Source organism: Balaenoptera musculus, chromosome 12 (genome assembly GCF_009873245.2).
Source record: "Balaenoptera musculus isolate JJ_BM4_2016_0621 chromosome 12, mBalMus1.pri.v3, whole genome shotgun sequence".
Taxonomy (NCBI): Eukaryota; Metazoa; Chordata; class Mammalia; order Artiodactyla; family Balaenopteridae; genus Balaenoptera; species Balaenoptera musculus.
In genome coordinates, this window is record NC_045796.1 from 46,809,562 (window position 1) to 46,825,395 (window position 15,834).

General features: G+C 36.7%; 1 protein-coding gene across 1 annotated transcript in view; it reads left to right on the plus strand.

Annotated features, from left to right (window-relative positions):
* Positions 1-15,834, plus strand: part of HS3ST5 (heparan sulfate-glucosamine 3-sulfotransferase 5) — a 196,078-nt gene that overhangs the window by 85,593 nt on the left and 94,651 nt on the right. The window contains exon 3 of the mRNA XM_036871692.1: positions 2,312-2,424. The gene's annotated coding sequence lies outside the window, so the exon portion shown is untranslated. The remainder of the gene's footprint in view (positions 1-2,311; positions 2,425-15,834) is intronic.

The following is a 15,834-nucleotide window of genomic DNA, read 5'->3' on the forward strand; positions in this document are numbered from 1 at the left end:
AATCTCCTACCCCTATCTTGTCCTTCTTCCCACTAGTAACCATTAGTTTTTTCTCCATGTCTATGAGTCTGTGTCTGTTTTGTTATATTCATTCATTTGTTCTGTTTTTTAGATTTCATGTATAAGTGATATCATGTCTTTCTCTGACTAATTTCACTAAGCATAATGCCCTCCAGGTCCATCCATGTTGTTGCAAATGGCAAATTTTCATTCTTTTTTATGGTTGAGTAATATTCCTGTGTGTATATGTATACCACACCTTCTTTATCCATTCATCTGCTTATGGGACACTTAGGTTGCTTTCATATCTTGGCTACTGTAAATAATGCTGCTATAAACATTAGGGTGCATATATCTTTTGGAATTAGTGTTTTTGTTTCTTCAGATATATGTCCAGGAATGGAATTGCTGGATCGTATGGTAGTTCTAGTTTTAATTTTTTGAGGAACCTCCATACTGTTTTCCATAATGACTACACCAGTTTACATTTCACCAACAGTTTACTACGGTTCCCTTTTCTCCACATTGGCTAGTTCTTATACTACAATGTAACTATCATTTAGCACATTTACCCTGACACATTGTAAGTGCTTAATAAATGTTTGTAAATTGAGTGAATAAATATGTTGATATATTTTATAAAACGTCTTTTAAAAGATTCTGTTTTAAAACCATTTATTGCTATATCTTACCTTCTACTTTAACCTGCTCTATTAGAATAGCTGATAAAGCTGAAGTGCATCTACTTACATCTTTGAAGGCAGTGTGTTTTTCTATTATCTATTGCTTTTCTGTGTTCTGGAAGTAGCACAAATGTTAAGAATCTAAAAGAGAGCAGGGCCTCTGCTGGCTGAAAGAGGGTGATTTAAAGGCAAGTTAGCTTGTTTTGTTCCTTGTACTGAGTATCTGCAATTACTGATTGTCACATTTTCCTTCTGCTGTAAAAACTGAACTAATTGAAGGTACTACCCTTAGGGGACGAATTCTACAGTGTAATGAATGTTGAGTGCCCTCTTGAGTTTAGCATGTTAATTATTCATAATTATAATGATTTCTGTTTATTTGGGAACTTTAGAAATAATTCTGGTTTATCAAAACAAATTGAGAAACATAGTAGTTGAGGCTTTGTTTTGTTTTATTTTATATTGAGGTCTCAGCAGGTGTATGAACATGCCAAGAAGTTCTCTGAGCAATGGAGCCAGTTTTCTGGCTAATAAGTGGATACTATTGATGTGTGCCATGTCCTGAAATAACTGAATGAACTTTACTTATTCTCCGGTTTCCCTAAAACTATCTGGGCAATATTGGGGTTGTGAGGGGAAGTGTTGACAAGGATTCAAATGGAAGAACTGGAAATAATGAATGAAAGCATGTTAATCAGAGAAGAAATACAATAGATTTGGTAGCTGGCTATTAGCCAAGTATATATAAAATTTTAAAAAGACTTTCCTTTTCTTGAAAGAGGTGTGTGTGTGTGTGTGTGTGTGTATGTGTGCTTTGCACTCTAAATATATTTGCATCCAGTGGACCCAAGTGAAAGATGGACATTCTGGCTATTTTGGACTGAATAATCTTTATGTCTACTATTATCAAATACATATTAGTGTTAATGATGTATTAGGACTGGGCTCCTACAGTCTATTTAGACTTCATACGCATTCTTAATAATAGCCTGAAATGACAATGAAATATTACTTTTTAAAAAGGAGTTTGGCATTGCAAATCTGTTATGATGAAATTTTTTTTCATTTTCCCATCAATTTCTTTTTTCATCTTTCCAATACAACACTTTAGAGCCATACATGTACTCTGCAGCTAGAGAATTACTCAGGTCTCCTCGTAATCTATATTCAACTTAGGAAGAAGCAGCAATTGCTTAATATATTCAAGTAGTAGCAAAGGTAAGAATGATTGATGGATAATCATCATATGGTTGTAAAAAGGTCAATATATAGCATTTTTTAAAAGAGTACATTTAACCACTCTCAACCTAAAATCCTCAGCAGCCAGATCAGAAACAAGAACATTACGTGAAAGTACATGTGGGTAGCCCCCAATTTACAAGTCCATCTCTGATCAAAGGGAATTAGCAATTACATATTCCAAGGTTAGGCTCAAATGTGAGCTCTGTCCTTCATCAACAAATTGTTTAATAAAAAGACTAGAAGTACTTTTAAAAAAAAAAAGAAATGTTCTGATCATACCTAATATGCTTCTTCCAACACAAGTTTTTAACCACAGATACTGAGGAGTGGAGAGAAAAATAAAAAGACTAATGGGAAGATCACTTTGCCTCTGTCTCTATCCCCAGGCGCTAACAGAGCAGGGGACAAGCCAAAAGGACAGCAGTAGATGCGGAGAGGCCATGGAACATCCACCAAGCAGATAATCATCGCTGGAATAACTGGAGGTGTCTGAATGTAGGTATGTGTACCAAAGACTTCTGTGTGTTCCTGCAATCCATTATCTAGCTTTCCCATTCATGTTATACACCTGCCGTCTCATCAGCCTTTTGAAAGCCCTACTTGGCAGGACTTGGAGGCACGCACAGATGCACACAGCTACTCAGAAATGCAGGGCGGCTCTCCAGCAGGAGGTCCTCTCTCCTCTGTGGGCTCTTAAAACATTCTACAGAATGACTTTAAACTGCCTCCTGATTCTGTAATCTCAGCGTTCCCATATAGAAACATTTCCCACTGGCACTGAATCTTGTTTCCTGAGCACAGAAGGCCTTTGTCTTTGCTGTCCCACTATCTGAAATAAGTTTCCCAAATCCTCTCTGCTGGTTTTAGTTCTGTTTTTCCTCCGAGACCTAAGTCAGGTTTCACGTACATGACAACATCTTGCTGATTCCCCATCCCAATTCATTCCTTCCTTTCAAATGTGTGTAGGGCTTGTAGTCATACCTCTCCTCTGGCATTTGACCACTTCTATCATGTATGGTTGTTTCTCTGTTTATTTCTGAAGAGGCAGGATCTGTTGCATTTTTGTATCAGAGTCCAGGACCAGGGGAAATGGGCTTGAAAAGAGCTACCATGATGGAGCGAGGCAACAAAGGGGCGTGGTCAAGAACACAGACTCTAGAGCAAGGCTGCCTGAGTTTGAGTTGCTGCCCAGCCAACTACTAGCTGTGTGACCTTGGCAAGGTTTTTTAAAAAACTTTCTATGGGGCTTCCCTGGTGGCTCAGTGGTTATGAATCTGCCTGCCAATGCAGGGGACATGGGTTTGATCCCTGACCCGGGAAGATCCCACATGCCGCGGAGCAACTAAGCCTGTGTGCCACAACTACTGAGCCTGCGTGCCACAACTACTGAAGCCCACATGCCTAGAGCCCGTGCTCCACAATAAGAGAAGCCACAGCAATGAGAAGCCCGTGCACCGCAACGAAGAGTAGGCCCCGCTCGCCACAACCAGAGAAAAGCCTGTGAGCGGCAACAAAGACCCAACGCAGCCAAAAATAAAATAAATAAATTTACTAAAAAAAACCTACAAAACTTTCTATGTCTTCATCTTCTCATCTCCAAAATAGGAATAATAGTAATATGCCCATTTCCTTAAGTTGTAAAGTTTCAGTGAGCTAATAAAGAAAAAGAGCTTAGAATAGTGTCTAATACATTTCAAACACTCAAAAATCATTACTTATTTGTTACTGTATATACAATAATAGTTCATCTCATTTAATTTCTCAATAATACTAGAAGATAGATGGCATAATTCCCATTCTAAAAACTGGAACCCTGTGACCCTGAGCGGTCAGGTTACTGCCTAAGATGGAGAGAAGAGACAGCATGAGAACCAAGGTGTCTGATCCTAAACCCTGGGCTGTTTCACTCCCCACGCTGTCTCACACAGGTGCCTAGTGACTAGTTCATATTGATCATAATGAAATTTATTCTTCTCTATTCTTATGGTTTAAACCAAATTTGAGTCAACAAGTATTTCTAGTCCCAGGCACTGAAGGAAAAAGATGAAGAAACTACAAGATGGCTATTCCTACCCTAGGATGTTTTACAATCTAGGTGATTCAAGTAATGAAACAAAGCAGAAATATCTAACACATTTTTTAACCACTCGTCTCTAGGTTCCTTATGAGACTGGCTCTTCCATGGTCCCTCCCTCACCCCATGTAATAATGTAGGTTGGACACAGTATCATTGTCTACAAAGATAACACTTTGGGGTTTGGTGGAATGTGCTACTTAAGAGTAAACCATAAAATTGATGAGTTTTAAAATTGTTTTATCTTATTTGAAATTATCTTGGAGAATTTACAAAGAGCTCTATTAAACTTGGCAGACTAGACCCTCTTGGAATCTCTCTATTTTCTAGGAAGTTATCAACAGTCTTGTTCTTCTCACTGCCAAAATTCTTCGGCTGCTGCTACTTCATTTGTGCTGTAGCACTTAGCTCTGTGTTGGGATGTAGTAGATGATTGATAAATCCTTGATTAAGTTGAATTTTGTCACCCTACTAATACTTAAATATGCTCTGCTCTCCTGGCCTACCACTGAATTACAGAGTAACTTCAGAAATCCTCTGTGGACCTAGAGGAACTACCTTATGTGAAGCATACCCAAGAGAGAGGAGTGGAAGAATTAACATGTTTGAACACTTACCTTATTCTAGGTTTTTTACTCTGCATACAGCATTTTATTTAATTCTCAAAGTAACTCCATGAAATAGGTATTATTATATCCCCTTTACCAACAAGGAAGCTAAAATTCAGAGAGTTTAACTAACATATTGTAAAAGTCACAAAGCTAGTGAGAAAGAATTTCCAACACAAGTCTAATCAACCAAGCAAATGATGAAGTAGTAATGGCGATGAAGTGAGGGCTCGATTCAGAGTTATGAGGCAGGGACTACGTTTTGACACTAACTACAAGTGACTCAGACACATCATAGAACCTCTTCATGCCTCAGTTTCCTCATCTCACATGACATTGTCAGGAGGATCAAAATATTTTATTTGTAAGATAAAATATGTGTGTGCTCTGCGTCCTTCTCCTCACAGAGCTGCGTGAACAGATGTGAGTTAAGGGCATGTACTTTAATGTGGTTGATAATTTTAATCACATCCTGCAAAACATTGTTAAGTTCAGGTGACATTTTTTGGCTAGCCAGAATTTCTCTATGGATGACACAGTGCATAGACTCACGTTCAGAAACGACCTCTTTGACCCGAGTAGTGAAACCAGAAAGCTGTCCAGTCATGGCAGCCGCTCTGTCCACACATTTACCGACACAAAATGACCAATTCAGTTTTCCTGATATGTAATCATTCAAAGACTTGAATAACTCTGCAGCTGTGGTGTTGGTTGGCAACAAAAGTACACATAACATATCCTCACGCACATCCTCCTGAAAAATATATGGCACAAAAACAAGCATTGTTGCCCTGTTGTCAACATCGGTAGACTCGTCAACCTGGATTACGTACCATGGTGACTCAGTAATCCTCTCTAACAATTGTGCCTCAATATCCTCTGCTATTTCACCAATTCGTCTAGTTATGGTTCTAGCCAAAAGGGGAACACGTGCCACCTTTTGAACAGCATCCTCTCCCAAAAATTCACAGCAAATGTCCTTAGCAGCAGGCAGGATCAACTCTTCACCAATAATAAAGGGCTTCTTAGCTTTAGCAATGCGGTTAGCCACTAAGAATGATGCTCTCAGTACAGACACATTTGATGAAGTGGTGGCCTTCAATAATTGCTTCTGTTCTTTGTGTTCATGTTTTTTTCTTTTGAAAAACTCCAAAGTCTTGTCTTTTAATGCAGGGTGCTTGGTCTCCATGTGGCGAAAAAGTTTTGAAGGTTTCATGGCTTCATTGGATAGCCGGTCGCCACATATTATACAAAGCGGGCTTGGAGAATGTGAATCACCTGTTGCAATGAACCTGTAATTTAAGTAGGACTCTTGGTATTTTCTTTTAAATGCAGCTTTCTTTTTGTTGGCAGTGTTAAAGTCTTCTGCTGTCTCATCATTGGGTCTTTCCCCCTTTTCGAAGAAGCTCTCCAGCAACGTTTGTTTTTTACTCTTTTTGGCTAGGGTTAGCTTGTGGGCTTACAAAATCTGTGACTGAGACAAGTGCACAGTGCGGGAAAGAGGCTCGGATGGAAGTGGTAAATAAAATAATGGGCGGGCTATGCATGGACTAAAATAAATGTCGGATTCTGACTTAAAGCCTGCCACCAGATGCGGCTTCATTGTCACTTGCCACTCACTGATAGAGTTTTCTTTTTGTTTTTTTAAAAATTTATTTATTTTTGGCTGTGTTGGGTCTTCGTTTCTGTGCTTTCTCTAGTTGCGGCAAGCGGGGGCCACTCTTCATCGCGGTGCCCGGGCCTCTCACTATCACGGCCTCTCTTGTTGCGGAGCACAGGCTCCAGACGCGCAGGCTCAGTAATTGTGGCTCATGGGCCCATTTGCTCCGCGGCATGTGGGATCCTCCCAGACCAGGGCTCGAACCCGTGTCCCCTGCATTGGCAGGCAGATTCTCAACCACTGCACCACCAGGGAAGCCCACTGATAGGGTTTTGATATGAGTCTGCAAGCAGTTTATTATGGTCTCTGTGAAGTCAAACCTCTCTGCTAATGATAATGTGTATTTGCAGCCGCTCCCCAGCGCTAGCATCACTGCCTCAGCTCCATCTCAGATCATCAGGCATTAGAGTCTCATAAGGAGCGCAACCTAGATCCCTGGCATGCGCAGTTCACAGTAGGGTTCGTGCTCCTATGAGAATCTAATGCCACCGCTGATCTGACAGAAGGCGGAGCTCAGGCGGTAATGAGAGCGATGGGGAGCAGCTGTAAATACAGATGAAGCTTTGCTCGCTGGCCCACTGCTCACCTCCTGCTGTGCGGTCCAGTTCCTAACAGGCCACGGACAGGTACTGGTCTGTGGCCCAGGGTTTGGGAACCCCTGACCTAAAACATCCTACAGGCCTCAGTGGGATCCAGCCTGCTGCTTCTTGAAACAATCTCTTCAAAAGTTTTTCAGAGGAATTAATGGCACTCAAGTTGTACCTGATGTCTGGTTTTGACCTTGTAGATGTTGAAGAGAAGTCAATGTATTTGATGAGTTATTAAGCATGTGCTTCGGTTATTATGATAATAAAAACAGCTCAGTCTTAAAAAACTGTAAGGTGCTTTCCATTTCTGAGCATTTAATTGCATTCCTACTGAGTTTAGACAATAAATCATTAATCTCAGCATATGACCTAATGCATTTAGATTTAAGAAAATTACCCACATTTTTTCTACTCTTTTGTTTACATGCAAAGTTCCAGAAACCACCTACCAGATTTTTTTTAAATTGTATTTTAACCTGAATGAGAACAGGTAACCTATCTGATACTTAGAACAGTATTCAAGAAGTAAAAGAGAAATTAAGAAACCACTTTCATAAGTGTCTTTTGTGAAAGACTGCCTAGAAGAGGCTTCCAAGATTACTGCTGATATGGAAAAGCTATCATCAATTGTTCAGTTTCATCTGGCCAATTTCAGCTGTCAAGTATTCCTAAAACTATAGGCCTATGACAATAACACATTTAACTTTTTTGAAATAGCCTCCCTAATATTAGCAGTTTAGCATTATTGTTAATTATTAAGCATCTTGATGGTTGAAGGGGTTGCAAAGATAATGATTTCAATAATATAGCAACAAATGGCTAATTTGGGGAATACTTTTAGGGTCTTGTCCTAAGTTATAAAAGTATTTTGTAAACTGTAAGTCACTATATGAATATTATTTATAAGAATAATTTTTATAATACCAAATTATGTTTTTCTGAAAAGTACTGGAATATAACAGAGAAAAATGTTTCTATCTCCATTACTTAAAAAATATTCATACACATGTGTTCCTTAACACATAGTAGGATGGTACCCATCTCAGAGGAGACTCATATGAATTATATTATCTGACATTCATAGAGGGCCTGCTCTATGCTAGACACTTTGAAATAGGTATCTCTCAGTCTTCAGGATGTCCCTGCAAGGAGATTTTATTTTCCCCATATATCCTTATACAATTGGAGTTCAGAGAGGTTAATAAAGAGATTAGTAAACTAATAAATGGTAGCACCACAATTCAAGCCCAAATCTTTTAGACTTTGTACTCATGCTCTTTAACTATTAGGGAAGCCAGTTACCTCCATAATAGATAGGAGGTAATGAGTCAAAAAGAAAAATTCTGAAAACAAAACAATAATAATAGCTACCATTTATTAATGTGCTGGACTGTGTACTGGGCTAGGTGCCCTAGGGGCTTTAAATTCATTATCCTAATAACCAGCTCAAAAGAGTTCAGTCATCTCAGGTTTTTTCAATTAAGTGGATATTCTTTTGAAGTTTTTTTTAATTGAAATATAGTTGATGTTCAATGTTGTATTAATTTCAGGCTTACTATGTAGTGATTTGACATGTGCATATATTATGAAATGATTATCACAATAAGTCTAGTAACCATCTGTCCCCAAAAGTATCATAAGATTATTGACCACATTGCTTATGCAGTATATTACATTCCCATGGCTTATTTATTTTATAACTGGAGGTTTGTACCTCTTAATCCCCTTCACCTATTTCACCCACCTCCATCCCCTTCCACTCTGGCAACCCTGTTTCTTCTGTGTATCTAAAAGTCTGTTTTCATTTTATTTTGTTGTGTTTGTTTGTTTTTTTTTTTAGATTCCACATATAAGTGAAATCTTATGGTGATTGTCTTTCTCTGCCTGGCTCATTTTATTTAGCATAATACCCTGTAGGTCCATCCATTGTTATCGCAAATGGCAAGATTTCTTTCTTTAATTGCTGAGTAATATTCCATTGTGTGTGTGTGTGTGTGTGTGTGTACAACATCTTTATCCATTCATTGCTGATGGACACTTAAGTTGCTTCCATATCTTGCCTTTGCAAATAATGCTGCCATGCATATTGGCGTACATATGTCTTTTCGAATTAGTGGTTTTGTTTTCTTCAGGTAACTATCCAGAAGTGAAATTGCTGGATTGTATGGCAGTTCTGTTTTTAATTTTTTGAGGAACCTCCATACTGTTTTCCATAGTGGCTGCACCAATTTTCATTCCCACCAACAGTGCACAAATGTTCCCTTTTCTCCACATCCTCGCCAACACTTATTATTTGTTGTCTTTTTGGTAATAGCCATTCTGACAGGTGTGAGGTGATATCTCAATGGTTTTAATTTGCATTTCCCTGATGTTTAGTGATATTGGTCATCTTTTCATGTGTCTGTTGGTCATCTGTATGTCTTCTTTGGAAAAATGTCTATTTGGGTTCTCTGCCCAATTTTTAATTGGGTTGTTGTTTTTTTGATGTTGTGTTGTATGCGTTCTTTGTATATTTTGGATATTAACCTCTTAACAGATAGATTATTTGCAAATATCTTCTCCCATTCAGTAGGCTGTCTTTCATTTTGTTGATAGTTTCCTTCGTTGTATGAAAGGTTTTTAGTTTGATGTAGTCTCATTTGTTTATTTTTGCTTTTGTTGTCCTTGCCTGAGGAAAAAAAAATCTAAAAAAAAAGAAATATTTCTAAGACCAAATGTCAAAGAGTGTACTGCCTATGTTTTCTTCTAGGAGTTTTATGGTTTCAGGTCTTACATTTAAGTTTTTAATCTATTTTGAGTTTATTTTTGTATATAGTGTGAGAAAGTCATCCAGTTTGATTCTTTTGCATGCAGCCATTCAGTTTTCCCAATACCATTTATTGAAGAGGCTGTCTTTTCCCCATTGTTTGTTCTTACCTCCTTTGTCACAGATTGATTGACCATAGAAGTATGGATTCATTTCTGGGCTCTCAATTCTGTTCCATTGATCTATGCAGCTGTTTTTGTGCCAGTACCACACTGTTTTGATTACTGTAGCTTTGTAGTATGGTTTGAAATTAAGGCACATGATACCTCTAGCTTTGTTCTTCTTTTTCAAGATTGCTTTGACTATTTGGAGTCTTTTGTGTTTCCATGCAATATTTAGGATTATTTGTTGTAGTTCTGTGAAAAATGCCTTTAGTACTTTGATAGGGATTGCATTTAATCTATAGATTGCCTTGGGGAATATGGCCAGTTTAACAATATTAATTCTTCCAGTCCATAAGCATGGTAACTTTCTATTTGTTTGTGTCATCTTCAACTTCTTTGATCATTGTATTATAGTTTTCAGAGTACAAGTCTTATACCTCTTTGGTTAGATTCATTCCTAGATATTTCACGCTTTTTGATGTAATTGTAAATAGGATTGTTTTCTTAATTTCTCTTTCTGATAGTTCATTTTTAATGTGTATAAATACAACAGATTTCTCTATATTAATTTTCTACTTTACTGAATTCATTTATTAGTTCTAACAGTTTTTTGGTGGCATCTTTAAGATTTTGTATATATAGTATTATGTCATCTGCAAACAGTGACAGTTTGACTTCTTCCTTTCCAATTTGGATTCCTTTTATTTCAAATGAATTGGATATTAATATTCCCATCTGCCTTGTGAGAAATTTAAGGTTCAAGGCATTGAGTTACTAACTCAAGATAGCACCCCTGGTAAGTAGCAGAACCGAGTTGCCAACTCAGGTCTTGCCAAGTTCCAAAATTCATAATCTTTCTATAGACTATTATAAGCTAAAATATAATATATGTCTGATTTATATTTTAGGTTGTGGACTGATGCATCATTATCTTTTTACTCTGAATTTATTCTCAGAATGATTTTAGTTTTGTTTAGAAATTACTGAGCTTTCTGTTAGTAAGAAACTTCCAGAAAATTAACACTAATTCAATGAATATGCACTAGTCTGTGTTTCTTCTAATAGTGCTCATGTTTACATTAAAGTCAGAGTTAACATTAACTATCTAATGTGCCCAGCTTATATTTTATAATCTAGAATTTCACTAAGAACTTAAGAATTGAAACATGTATTAAATTTAGGAAAACTGTCTCATTTACATAAATTGCTGTGCTGCAATACTAGAAGTTACAAACACAACTGGATAGCTTTCATCCTAATCTTACAAGAAGCCTAGAGCAGCATTGTGCATTCATCCATTAAACAAATATCTATTGATTGCCAACTATTTTTATAAGTGTGTGCTAGGAAGATAGGCAGATAATAAGAACTCAAACACCCTTGCCCTCAAAGACCTTTACAAATTAATTAGGGAGAAAAGACATGATAACTATTAAGCAACAAAGACTGAGTTAAGTAATATTGCAACAGTGAAATACATCATGTTAAACACCAAAAAATGAATGCTTCAATTTCATGGCTGGAGATGCTGACTATGGGTTGAAGTGGGGAAAAAAAGCCTTTCCGAAGGAAGGCAACTGGCTAGGCAGAGAGGATGGATGGCACTGGCCGGGCCGGTGTTTGTGGTGGAGGTGCCCAGGCAGCAAATACATTTATTATCCTGAAGGTTTGTGCAGGGGAACTGGAAAAGATAAGATTGGAAAAGGAGGTCAGGCCAGATAGCCAAAGGCTTCGATTCTAGCTGAAGACTCTGACCTTTGGCCTCCGGGTGATGGGGAGTCATTGAAAAATTTTGAACAGGGGAATGACATAATTAAAATAGTGCTTTAAAAAAGATTAATTTGGCAGGACTAGGGAGGATGGTTTGGTGGAAAGAGAGCAAGAGCAAAGAAACTACTGCAATAATTTGGGTCTAAGGTGATGAGGTTCTGGACAGAGTAACAATGGGACTAGAAGGAAAGAAACAAATGCAAGAGAGAGTGCAAAGAAAGACATAAAAGAAGGTGATGTCTAGATACGGGAGAGAGAGGCACAAAATAGATTAAATTCTGTTTAGGAACTTCTATAGTTTATAAAAGTGGATAGAGTTCACTGGATGTTATATACAATATTCATGGTCTGAGATGTCATTAGATTCAAGGAAAATCTTGCTTTTACTCAATGTAGCATTTCTTTTAGCAAAATCTACAGTGAAGTGCTGCTTTCCAAGAGATAGTAGATGATATTGTAAAAATGCCTGAGAGAATAATTCTAACTATGTATCATAGTAGTAATAGTAATAATAATAACAACCGTAGTTACAGAATGGCAAAATTAGATGAGTAAAGAAAATTTAGCAAAATGCTGATATTTAATTTACCTCCAGAATTCCAATTTATTAGTTTAGCTGTTGTATTTTCTACCAAATTGACTTCTAAGACAGTGAATTGAATGTCTAGAGTACATTATTTTCACACATTATTGATATGATTCTCTAGTAATTTGGGGTTTATTTGGTGCCTTCCCCCAAGGATTACTTCCATTGTCTTCAAGATGTCTTTGTATAATAATTATTTTACTTTATAGATGGAAAAATTAAGCCATAGAGAAAGTGAATTCAAATGACTTATCCAAGGTGGTGTGAGAGCAGAATATATCTTTCCTGTGGATCCAGTGGACTACATAGATAAAATAAAACTAGAAAGACATCAATATTCTTTTCAGTTGTTTAGGTTTAATAAAAATACCCAGTGCCAGGCAAATGCAACCTTCTTCCCTAGAACGAACACACACACACACACTCTCTCTCCCTCTCTATCTCTCTCTCTCTCTCCATTGCATTACTATGATATATATATATCAGTTACTTCAAAAAGCAAGTGTCATTTTAATATTACTTAGATGCTGTTTTTAGTGCATCAAGTAAGACATATTGTGGCTTCTAATATTAATTCATTCCCCACTTAGCATTGTTAAGAATATTTATGTTCTAGTATAGAGCAAAACATATTGTTATCCATTTTCCCCAGCTTTGATATAAAAGCATTCTTCAGTTGTTTTCTAGGGACGAATGTTGTCAAAGTTTGACAGTAATTTATGTTGTCAGTCCATTACGTTGATTTTATGGCAGCCAACACAACTATTGTCCATTTATGAGAAACCCGAGGACCATTCTAGGTCTCGGCAAAGGCCGTTTGATACCTGCCCTCTCATATGGCTGACCTTGAGGGGAGCTGAGTTTGGTAATTTATGGCAAATGCTATCTAGGAAGACCTATTTGCAAGATTCACTGTCATTTAGTGCTAAATGATCATTGCTGAGTCCAGAGACAATCTGAGCTCCTGACAGAGCAATCCCATAAAAAATATTGCCTACCCACCCAGGTGTCCTTTCCAATTATCTGGAGTAGAAATTAATACTTTTAAAAGCTGCTAGTTTTTGAAAGGTTATTACAATTTATTCCAGCTGTTTCTTTTGCACATTATGATGAATTAGTTTATTACACCATTATTTTCCATGTCAGCTTTTTAGAAGATTGAACCATAATGTTGAAATGTTAGTGTGAATGGCAAACATACTATTTTACAGTTGAGTAATATATTTCTTTGAGAAAAATGTGCTCAGTTTTTAATAACAGGTAATTTTATGTTTATGTTTCCTAATGCTGTTGTCAGGTATTATTTATTTCTGTTTGGTAAGAAGTAGAGAACTTTCTCTTAAAACGTTAATGGTGGTTTAGACAGATTTTAGAGTCATAGTAAGAATATATGACTTAAAAGTAGAAAATATAAATTGTAAGTGTTTTTCCCTGAAAGCTCATATTTTCTAAGGTTTTCTTGACACCAATTTAATATATGATTAATTCCAGGGAGAGTAATACTTCTGTCTTAATTTTTTCTCTAAAGGTAGTGGACAGCAAGGTGGATTTTTTATTCGTTTTTCTAAGGTTCTAACAAGTTTCAAGTTTTTCTTTAATAAAAAAACTTTTTTATCCTAAATGATTTGTTGCTTCATAAATCACTTAGTGATGTTCTATCATTTACAGGTACTTTGTAAATAATATTAATTAGCACTTTAATAGAGATTTATTTTTTTCAGTCATTGTTCTCTATTATTGTCTACTAAAATTGTAAAGAAGTATAGTTAATTTTCTATTTACCAGGTATTAAGAAATACTCATTTTACCTCTATGTGACAAAAATTGATTAGATGTATTCTAAAGAGTACTCAATGTTGTATATTTTTATTCATATAGCAAATATTTTTTGGATGCCTGTTACGTGCCAGGCATTGTAAACTGTGTGGAGTTGGGACAGAGCCATAGCAACATTTTAGAAATGTATTCTTTTTATTTCTGTTACAATTATTTTTAAAAAAATACAACTCCACAAAATTCTGAATCCTGAGTAAACTGGGCATGTAAACAAATTCAGTAACACTTTGGAAGCTTTACATTTGCTACCTCCAATCCCACAAATGCTTGCCAAAGGAAATAGCGTTGTTTGCTTTCTCATCAAACACATTTGTTTCTTTAGCAAACGTTTTCAATATTGAAGTATTTATTTTTGTTGATATGACTGAAACAAATGTTAGTTTTAGCAGAATTACGATTCACAACGTTCTATAAATTTTTCCGATTCTGCCAGAGGATTTCTTTATAACGTATAGTCTCATAATGGGAGTGCCAAAGTTTCTTTTTTTGGGGGGTGGATTTTTACTGAAGTATGGTATACATACAGGGAAAATGCACACATAATAAGTATACAGCTCAATGCATGGTCACAAAGTGAGCAGATCTGTGTAAGCAGCACTCAAGTCAAGAGACAAAAATCACCAGCCTTCCAGCAAACATCCCTGTCTCCTTCCAGCTACCACCTCCCACCCTCACCCCAGTAAACATTCTTCTGATTTGTGGCATCTTAGATTACATTGGGTTCTTTTTTGAACTTTATACAAATAAAATCATGGTAAAAGTATGACATCTTTTCCTCAATGTAATATTTTCGAGATTCATCCACATGGTTGTATGTAGTTGTACTTTATTGTCATTGCCACATGGTGTATTTCTTCATTTAAATATACCATATATTATTTACCCAGTCTACATTGATCACTAGATTGATTACATTTTGGGATTATTGCAAAAAAATGCTTGTATGAGCATTAACATACATATCACTTGATGAAAAATGAAAGCATTTCTGTTGGAAATATCCTAGGAGTAGAATAGCTGTGTCTCAGGATAGGTATAGATTCAGGTTTCATAAATACTGCCAAACAGTTTCCAGAGTCCCGGTAATCTCTCACACTTACTAGTTATTTTACTTTGGACCCCAAGCTTAAAAATAACTGGGGAGAATTGGAGCGAATAATTTCTAGGTTTCTTTCAGGCCAAAAATTCTGTAATTCAGTACTTGTTTACAGTGGAGAACATTAGCATCGATTTCAACATAAGGCAAATAATGAAAGTCTGCTATTTGGTTTTCCATTATATTTCTCTATTTACATTTGCATCTGGATTTGACTGTTAATGAACCTGAGCATTCACATTTTATGCTAAATAATGAAATTACAGTAACCGATGCAGAAGAGCTGGAAAGTTTTCTGGTTTGCCCAATTGCATTTTTTTTTCATGTAACACAGAACGTTGTTTGCCAGGCTGATGGTAATAATTAGCCAAATGCAAAACAGTCTCGCCCTTCAATGTTCCTGGTTATTTCCACTGGAGTAAATCAGGGGTTGTAGGTGTACATCTCTTTTGGTATTTTACACAAAACAAGTACTCAGTACATTTTTGATGAACTCATTTATCCATTTTGTTGAATGGGGTTTTTTTGGGGGGGAGGGCTTTGGGGGTTTCATAGAATCTTGGTTTTGCCAACTGACTTTGACCAAATTATTAATCTCCGTTAGTCTTTTTTTTTTTTTTAATGGAACTTGTTTTTTTGTTTGTTTGTTTTTTAATTTTTATTTATTTATTTATTTATTTGTGGCTGTGTTGGGTCTTTGTTTCTGTGCGAGGGCTTTCTCCAGTTGTGGCAAGCGGGGGCCACTCTTCATTGCGGTGCGCGGGCCTCTCACTATCGCGGCC